Source organism: Zea mays, chromosome 5 (assembly GCF_902167145.1).
Source record: "Zea mays cultivar B73 chromosome 5, Zm-B73-REFERENCE-NAM-5.0, whole genome shotgun sequence".
NCBI classification, from domain to species: Eukaryota; Viridiplantae; Streptophyta; class Magnoliopsida; order Poales; family Poaceae; genus Zea; species Zea mays.
In genome coordinates this window covers 23,940,306-23,950,281 of record NC_050100.1, presented here as the reverse complement: position 1 = coordinate 23,950,281, position 9,976 = coordinate 23,940,306, and the positions used below count along the sequence as shown (strand labels likewise).

At 41.2% G+C, this 9,976-nt stretch overlaps 1 long non-coding RNA gene across 1 annotated transcript; it reads right to left on the bottom strand.

The window, feature by feature from the left end:
- Nucleotides 1-1,344: 1,344 nt before the first annotated feature.
- Nucleotides 1,345-2,306, bottom strand: LOC109939439 (uncharacterized). The gene is made up of 2 exons (XR_002261898.3): nt 1,546-2,306; nt 1,345-1,433 (listed from the first exon to the last, which is right to left on the bottom strand). It is a non-coding gene; the product is annotated as an uncharacterized lncRNA (long non-coding RNA).
- Between the last annotated feature and the right edge of the window lie 7,670 nt (nt 2,307-9,976).

Below are 9,976 nucleotides of genomic sequence, written 5' to 3'. Positions count from 1 at the left end.
AATTGAATCAAGAATGATCTAAAGAAGAGAAATGGTTAGGGAACCTTGCTGTGGGTTTACAGGTTAGCTATATCATTGCTGAAGAAATGGTATAGTTTCACTTGCCAAATAGATTGAGTTTTGGTTCCTTTTCACAAGACTGTAAGAAACATTGCAGCAATTCAATATAAAAACAAAATTAATTTTTTTGCAGAAAGAAGCATACCGGGGAATTCATATTGGTATTACTGTTATTGAACCGACTGTAAGATATACTTTAGCAATTCAATATAAAAACAAAATCAAGATTTGTGCTGAAACAAGGATAGTAGAAAATTTATATTAGTATTTGTGTTATCGATCTGTGATCATATTAAAAACTGCTTTGCAATTCGAAATAACAGAGAAGATGGATTGTAAAAAGAAGCAAAATGAAGGAGCTCATATTATTATTATTGCTATTCAGCTACAGGCACTATAAAAATTGTTTCACAAACCAGTTGATGGAGAAACTGAGAAACCGTAGTGTTAATTATAACAACACCGTGACCTAGGAGCACTCGCAGTGGATCCCCTTTAGCCTAGCTCGGTCATCAAACACCACTTCATATTTCAAGACTTCCATTTACATGAAAAGTTTTGAATTAAGAAGGGGATAGTGCAAATAGAGTACCTTCAAAGTAACTGTTGGACGATCATAGATGCATATAAAGCTTTCTTCATGATGTTGCAGACATTCAAGATTGTGTCATAATGCACCTATAACAGCTATAGTTCCCTACATACCTAGAAGTGAATAATAAATAAAAGATAGGGGTGAATTACTTTCCATATCACGAAAGAAGAGATACTTTGAATTGATGGAATGACTTGCAATTTGGAATTTGGAACAAAAATGCATTGTAATTTGGAACATGAAACTAGTAGTCTAAAACAGAGGGTAAGAAATTCAATTATCACACTAGTTTAGTTCCTAAATCAAGGATCACGATAATGGAAAATAAAATTGGTATTACTGAAGATCCTATGCATCGAACAATCAGATCAAAATGCCAAGGATAAGTTTGGAGTCATCGAACATGATAAATCAAAATTATCAAAATCTTAAACATAGAACCAGATTGGAGCAGCCACTACATTGTAAAGACATGTAGTTGTGTTACACATGTGTATAGAAGAACAATAAGCATGCCTCGTTCAGATATATGCACTGTTCTTTGTTTTGAATGAAAGGACAAAACATATGTACTGATACCAGGTTGTATCTTGTATGTTCCATGTATGAGAGTGTAATCTTCCCAACTTGCCACACGACTGCAAGCGTCATGTTCGTGCATGGCTGACCAGAGTAATTGATGAACTCAAAGAATATGAAGTCAGTTAGCCTGTGAAAGTAAGACTATGCAGGCACAGATGATCTTGCTTCTCTGGAAGCGCCATATATAGTCTGCATTCTGAAAAGGCATCAATTAAACCGTTATACCAATCGAAAAATGGAGAAATTGAGAAGAAAAAATCTTATCTGAACAAAAGAAAAATATATCCCTCATTGTTTGTTAACCTTACCTATCACATTCAGATCAGCCTGTATCATCTTGAGCTTGTATCGAACAATCAAATCAAAATGCCAAGGTTAAGTTTGGAGTCATCGAACATGATAAATCAAAATTATCAAAATCTTAAATACAACCAGATTGGAGCAGCCACTACATTGTAAAGACATGTAGTTGTGTTACACATGTGTATAGAAGAACAATAAGCTATAAATAAATAAAAATTAGTATTTGCAAGTTAGAGTGATCAAGTACAGGTGTTGTTCTTGTTAGATAAATATGTAAGAGGCTAAGAAAGATAGCATATTTACAGGCGACTGCCGTTAACGCACTAATTTTTTGGCGAGCAGGGCGAAGCGCTCACCAGACGGCCTTGTCGGTGGAGATGGCGCGGAAGAGCGGAAGCGATTTGCCGACGGCGGCGACGCAGCAGCAGGTTAGAGCGACGCTATTGGTGTCGGGAGCAATGGCGGGCAGGGGGCAAGGCGTCGAGCGGTGGGGGAGAGAGACGGCCACCAAGCCATGGGATTATGGGAAGGAGACTGGGAGAGGGATCTGGAAGCTTCGGGACCAATCCCAGCAAGCAAAATGGACGAGGGGAAGGGAAGAGAGCTCTTCGGGAAGGGGAATGTGGAGGGGACGACGAGCCCTAGCAAGGAAAACGAATGGGGGAGAAGGGGAAGAGCCGTCGCGCTTACCGGGACTGTTGGAGCACTGACGGCGGGGTCTGGAGCCTTGTCGCCGGAGTCGCGGGCGGGCGAGGAATGTCGCCGCAGTCGCAGACGAGCGAGGAAGGGTGGGTATGAGGGGAGGGAGTGTGAAATGCAGGAAGGAGACAGAGAGAGAGAGGATAGGAGAGAAGAAGCGTCACGAAGCCTCCACACACAAGTGCACGCGAGAGAATAGGAATCGTTGATCAACGATCGAACGGTCAAGAAAATTCGGCCGACGTGGATAGGCTCTCTGGCCACGTTTCCTTGCTGCTTTAATAATAAGGAAATGCCAGACTATTCGGTAAGGAGGTGGTAAAAAGCAGGGTAGTCCATTTATTAAATCATAAAGAACATGCAACCTAATGCAAGACAACATAGGGTATTATGATGTTTAGCTACATAAACCGGTATAAATCATTATCTTTGTGTTCAACGTCGAGTTTGGTCAGTGTCGAAATCCACCAATTCATACTCTAGGTAACTAAATAGATTGATTGTCATCAAACACTGACAACTAACGTGCTAGGTAGGAGCCTTTCATTGAAAGAGCGATCGAAAACTCAATGTATCTCATCAAGTTCCCAATGGAATCAACCTTCATGTTTAGATCTTGGACGTGTACAGAGGACAACTCTAGCACGCTTCATTAACACCAAGTTGAGACCACAATGGCCCAAGCTTTCCTGCCAACTCAGAGAGACAATGGAATACCTCACTAGGAATTTCGATAAAATTTAGATGACAAGTTTGACTCTAGCATGATCAACTTTTTTTCAAAATCTGATTCGACTACGAGCACCAGTCCAACTCATACACGACCAAATATTCCAAGTTGGGTGATTACAATCCAAGCCTAGTTAGATTCCCTCACAAACTCAACAATATCACATCAATCTACCAAAAGGTTATCACAATTCTTATCCTATCCACTCTTAGGCCATAGGAGGGATACAAATAAGAAGTCCCACTAACAGGCCCCAACAAGGCCTAGTCCTTACCACCAAATCAGATAAAAAATAATAAACTACTCAAGAATCCAACTACTCAAGAGTGACCCCACTTCTTCGCATGTAGTCTCCTTCATGGATCAGTTATCATACTAGGCCGGAGTCACCCTCATAGCTATTAAGATCATTACCCTGCATTTTCAAGAGCACAAGCAGCTATGATCTTAGCCGGGAGATCTTTGTTTAAGAACGAGACATTAACCCCGAGGACACGGAAGAAGAGGATGATACCTTTATTGATTAGCAAAGCATAATTGGGAAGATAAAGATTGAGAAAGCTACTTGGACACACAAGAACATGTAGCACGCACAACAACGCCTTTGCACCAAACTTCACCGAGAAACACTCGACCAGTGCATAGATGGAGATCGGTGTCGTGAAGAGGCTAAGCAACAACACGACGACTGCTTGGGAGGCTCCACAATGTGCAAATCTTGACTCAAAATTCCAACAAGTTAAGGGCACAAAATGTACGACAACTTTGAGGCTAATGTCATTTTCATTGCAGATGTGCTACATCAAGAACCCAATCTACCTCCTTAGTACGAGCGACTTAAAGTTGTGATAGAATCGACATACTGATGCTTCATAGAGCATGATAGACTTAGTCCTACGCAACACCCACTTAGTCACATTAAAGCAGAAAAAGAACTCAAAAGGGTCAATGAGTAATGACCATAATCTGACTCAGGGCAGTTAGCATCAAAATAGGGAGCCTATGCCACCATGAGCCTAACTAACACTAGGACAACCTACACGATTAACAACCTACACGATTGATAATATCAACCCAGACTAAAGGATGTATATTAGTCTCAGTTGGTGTTATGGACCTGTTTGTTTTCGCTTATAATCTGCTTATGGATGAAAACAAGCGAGAATCCCACCAAATGTTTATATTATTTTCACTTCTCACAGAATCGACAGTTCACATGTTGAACTAATAAGAGAGAATCGAATAATCATGAGAATCTTCGCTTTTCCACGAATCTAAACTTAGTGGGGAGAAGCTTAACCACGATTGGACTAAGGGATATATAGTCTCGAATGGAACTAAAATCCCTTTTCCAACTAAGACTTTGTTCGGTTATTGGTATTCCATGTGGATTGAAGTGTATTGGATGGGATTGGGATGAATTTTGACTTGCTATGGATTTAATTCGACTCAATCCCACCTAATCCACATGAATTAACGCAAAAACGAACAAGCCTTGAGAGTATAACCACATTTTCTACTAGTCTTTGTCTCTATAGTATGAAAGCGTGCTTACTTGTCTTTTTCATTATGGGCGCCCTACAAAGGATATTGATTATTGATCCACGAAGATTTCTTTGGAAAACATATATCAAAATTTAAAATATCACTTTAAAAAGAGATGACAACAAAAGCGTGTATCATTCATTGCTCCTTCGTACTTATAATCAAATAATTACAAACTTAGGAAAATACTACAAACTTGTATAGTTGAGTTACAGTGTTAGGCTGTCTCTAGCAATGTCCTCTAAAATTTATCCCCTAAAGAAATATTCTCTGTCTTTTACATCACATTCTAAAAGATTATGTCTTCTATATCTTCATTCTGCTAAATATAGAGTACAGGAGCTTATAACAGATGCTGTTGGAGAGAGTCTTAGACAGGGCATTTGATTGATAATCAGTACTCCGTTCTGGGTAATTTACACCACTTGATATCAGCCTATTAGGGCTGCTACACGATTTTAGAAAATGATTTGCATGCATATATAGCATCCATGGGTAGAACAATCGTCCCCTTAGGACTCGGGACTCCATTAGCCTTTTTCTCAAAAAAGAGCCTACCTTTGTTTAGGAAACTAAAAACTTTATTAATTATTCAGAAACAAAGTTGCCCTAAGCAATTGGCACCCTAAATCTCCATGCAGCTGAGAGGCTTCGTACGCTTGGGCTGTCTCCAGCAACCTTAAGAACAAAAGCCATAGAATAATCCCATTCCTGCCGCTGTCAAGGAGTCCATATCACCCATCGCGTATATCGCATCTCTTTTCCAGCCATCCCAGTGCACAATTCCTTGGTTTCCTTTTCGTCCTACGCCTTGTGCGTGTCATCAGTGCTTTGGTTGGCACTTGACAGTAGGATTAGAAGAGAAGAAGAAGAAGAAAAAATGAGCACATGACACGAAAGTGACGAGGGGGGGTCGGTGCCAGCCACCGAACAGGCGAAATATGGGCCGTGGGTGGCGGCCTTTTCCGGAGCGCCTTTCGGCTTCGTTTGGGTAGCTTTACGCTACGCCAACGCCCAACGCCTCCACCGTGCCAACATTTCTCGCCGTCGTTCTACGGCACCTGCTTGCTTCGCTTTCCCTCAGCCCCCTCGACGCCTCGCCAGCCCACCGATCCTGTCTGCACAAGACACACCTTCCTTTTCGCTGTATATTCACCTGTTGCTTTTCAGAGCAAGAGCTGGAGAAGTGACCAGCTTATTCACCAAGCAAATTATGCAGCGCTAATTCGTTTGCAAAGCATCTCCTTGCGCAGAAGCAGAACCGCCTCCTTCCGCTCACGTGGTGGTATTAACTTTGATCAACGAACAAAACTGGGTTCTCCGGTAGGCATAGCATATATATATATATATATATATATATATATATATATATATATATATATATATATATATATATATATATATATATATATATATATATATATATATATATATATATATATATATATATATATATATATAGCACTAAGACCATTAGACCAATGTGCATCTATCTCTTGACAAAAAGGAAAGAGTGAGTATGAGCAAAAAGAAACCAAACGAGTATGAGGAGTGTACTGGTAAATCTAGAGCCAATCTCTCCAACAACCACGACAGGCTGATAAATGGAAGAACCTAAGGTGTTGTTTGGTTCACAGGCTATAATATAAATGACAACGGTAATAATTTACGCTTGAGTGCCAGCGACAATAAATCTGAATAGACGTCTGGTATTAGTTTTCAGTGTGGCAGTATCTGATTACAGTTGGACTTAACAAACATGTTTTAATGTTATCTATTACATTTATGTGAACCAAACGACACCTAAACTGTTTCTAATAATTGATTATGGCATTGGTTCTCAACTGTAACTGCATTTTTGTACTACAAAACGAACACTCAGACCCAACCACAGGGAAGAAAAGACGCAACCGAAGTAAGGTGTATGAAGACACAACCAAAGCAGCGAGGGAGAGTAACCTGATTGTGGCTGGTACATTTGATCGACACAAAATTGTTGGCTACGGCGAAACAGCTATAGGAGCAACACGCAGCACCTTCTATATCAGCATTACATAGTACCCCTAGTCGCCTGTATTTTACAAGGTGCCGGACTGATGTCTCTCCATTCTCCATCAGAGAAGTGTGCCAAGCACAGTTGACGACAACATCCTCTTCTACTGTTACTTTTCCGACACACCACCCAATAAGCAATATGTTCATCAGAAGTGGCACCTGAAGCCATGTTGAGGGCGACAGGTTCAAGTTCCCCGGTGGTGGCACTATGTTCCTGCGGGGTACTGATGCCTACATAGACATCGATAAGAGCTACTTCAACAGGCTAGGTAAACAGTCCGAGCTCTGTAAAAAAAACCCGTGCAAACAAAGATTTCTAGTGGCGGTTTTTAAGGAATCGACATTACAAATAGCACTGATGGTTGATAACCGAAACCGTCTGTAAAAATTATATTCTACCGTAGGTTTTGAGCTCTTTTGTACTAGTGGTTGACACAGGTTGCGGGGTAAGCGTGGTAGAACACCTTGGGGTTCAGGTTCTAGAGATGTGCATTGTGATAGGTGCTTATGCTTGTGCTGTTGAAGGTTGCTAGTTGGGGAGCTTAGGATGTGTTTGGTTTGAGTTCGAAGTGGGATGGGGCGGGGGCGACACCGTCCCCTTGTTTTTTTAGATCACGCCGCCACTAAAAACTACTCTGGTGTTTACCTCGCCCCTACATGACTCTAATCCAAACACTATAGAAACTGTGACCACCCCTCCCATGCCACTATGTACATCCAACCAAACACACTATTACTTGCTGAAGAGGAACATCATCGCTATGTCGTTTGCGCCAAGAGACAAGCACGAGGCTCAGGTGCAGTTCGCACCGCATGCAAAGAGGCATCCCTGCCATGATCGGTGTGATGGGGAAGCACCGATTGCCTTACTGTATATGGGAAGTAGTATATTCTTTACAATATAAAGGCCCTCATGATGTGTTTTTTATTTGCTAAATTCTTCAGGTGCGATATAACCGATATCCTCTTGGAGATGGACAAAATACTAAGACCATTTGTAGCAGTTTACTCATACACATACCTATATTGAAACTACACTCTATAAACAGTACAATCTACAATGTAAAATGATGCAAAACGATGTTTTAGTGGTCATATAGGTGCAATGTACAATAGTTCACACATATGATCACCAAAAACACTTTTTGCGCCATTTTGCACTGTATATTGTATTGTTTGTAGAGTGTAGTTTGAATATAGGTATGTATATGGGTAACTTGCAAAAAAATAGTCTAAGCCATGAGGGCACTACTATCATCTCTGACACAATCACGAGAGTCCAGACAATAACCAAGCGAATGCAGTGGGAAAGCCGCGTGATGGACCACGAGGACGTACCCTTCAACCCAGAGAAGGTTCTCATGGCGTCTAAGACGTACTGGACTGTCGAAACAGAGGAAGAGCATTAGCAGCACACTGGCGATCACACAGCTCACTGATAGCCTGAACCAAGCTTGTTCTACCAGCTGTGAGGATGGCATCAGGGCTATGCCAACGTAGTGTAGTGTAGTCTTGGCTTCGAAGCGGTGATGCTAATACATAACTGTTTCACTCTTGGTCCAGATACCGTAAGAGAAAAAACTACCTTGCTAAACTGAAATTTGGGGAGAATGTGGTGAACAGTAGCAATGATAAGGCTGAGGCCCTCCTCGATTTCTACACTAATCTTATTGACACATCACAACCCTGTGGTAGGTCCATTGATCTTGATGCTTTGGGTATTCATAGCGTGACCTCACTGGGCTTGAGACCCCATTTTCACTTGAGGAAGTGTGGAACACTATTAAGCTTTTTCTTCTGACAAGGCCCTCGGAGCTGATGGGTTCACCAGTCGATTCTATAAATCTTGTTGGACCATTATAAAGGACGATGTCATGCTGGCCTTTGATGTAATCTGGAGGAGGAATTTTAGGATTTTTCGCTTCCTCAATACAGCCTATACTACGCTTTTGCCAAAGGAGGACTATATTATGGCCAAGGATTTCAGGCTTATCAGCCTCATACACAGCTTTGTGAAACTTCTCACTAAAGTTCTGGCTAATCGTTTGAGAGACCACATGAATGAGATTGTTTACAAGAACCAAAGTGCGTTTATTAAGGACCGTTTTAAACAAGACAATTTTATGTTGGTTTAGCAAACTGCAAGATTTCTTCTTGCCCAAAAGCAGCCTAGAATTTTACTCAAGCTAGATATTTCAAAGGCATTTGACTCTGTTTCCTGACCCTTCCTTTTAGAAGTGTTGCTAGGGCTAGGTTTTGGTCCTGTTTGGAGAGATATTGTCGGTGGGCTTCTCATGACTTCCTCTACCCCAATCCTCCTTAATGGTATTCTAGGAGATTTTATTGCTCATAAGAGGGGGTGAGGCAAAGAAATCCCTTATACCCTTGTTGTTTATAATTGTGATGGACATCCTTAATCACTTGGTGACAACTGCTGCTCTTGAAGGCCTTCTCTAGCCCCTCTCTTTGTGGTCTGTACAACCTCGTATTTCTCTATACGTTGATGATGTGGTGTTGTTTTTAAGACCAGTTGCTGCAGAACTGAACATGGTTATTCGGATTTTGGAATTATTTGGAGAAGCTACAGGGTTGAAAGCTAATGTGCAAAAAAGCAATGTGGCCCCCATCCAATGCACTCAACTGGAAGTCCAAGAAGTAATGGATTGTTTCCCTTGTAAGATTGAAGAGTTTCCTATCAAATACTTGGGCTTACCACTTTCTGTTAAGAAGTTGTCAAAGAATCAACTTCAACCCATCATAGATCGGCTAGCTGACCTCTTGCCTGGATAGAAGGTCGGCCTAATGGCGAGGGTTAGGCAAGCCACTACAGTCCAGTTTGTGCTCACGACAATAGTTATCTATCACGCAATGGCGCTTGACTTGCCTAAATGGGCTCTCAGAGCCATTGATAAGATTAGGCGGTGTTTTCTTTGGAGAGGTTGTAAAGAAGCCAATGATGGTCACTACTTGGTTGCTTGGCGCAAAGTCACTAGGCCAGATGAGCTAGGTGGCCACGACATCTTTGATATCTATTGTCTGAACTGGGCATTAAAGGTTAGGTGGCTTTGGCTTGCTAAGACTGACCCAAGCAAGCCTTGGTATGATCTACCCTTTAAATCAAATGGGATGGTTCAGGCCATGTTTAATCATGTCATGGATTCAGTCTTGGTTGATGGTCACACTATTTTGTTTTGGAAAGACATATGACATCTGGGGAAACATGAAAGGGAAATAGGGTCAAACCTTTTCCTAAATGATTTTTGTGGTTGAAATGCCTAACACAAATAATTGGACTAACTAGTTTGCTCTAGATTATATATTCTACAGGTGATAAAGGTTCAACACAAACCAATAAAAAGATCCAAGTTAGGGTTCAAAAAGAAAGGAGCAAAAGAAACCGAAGAGAA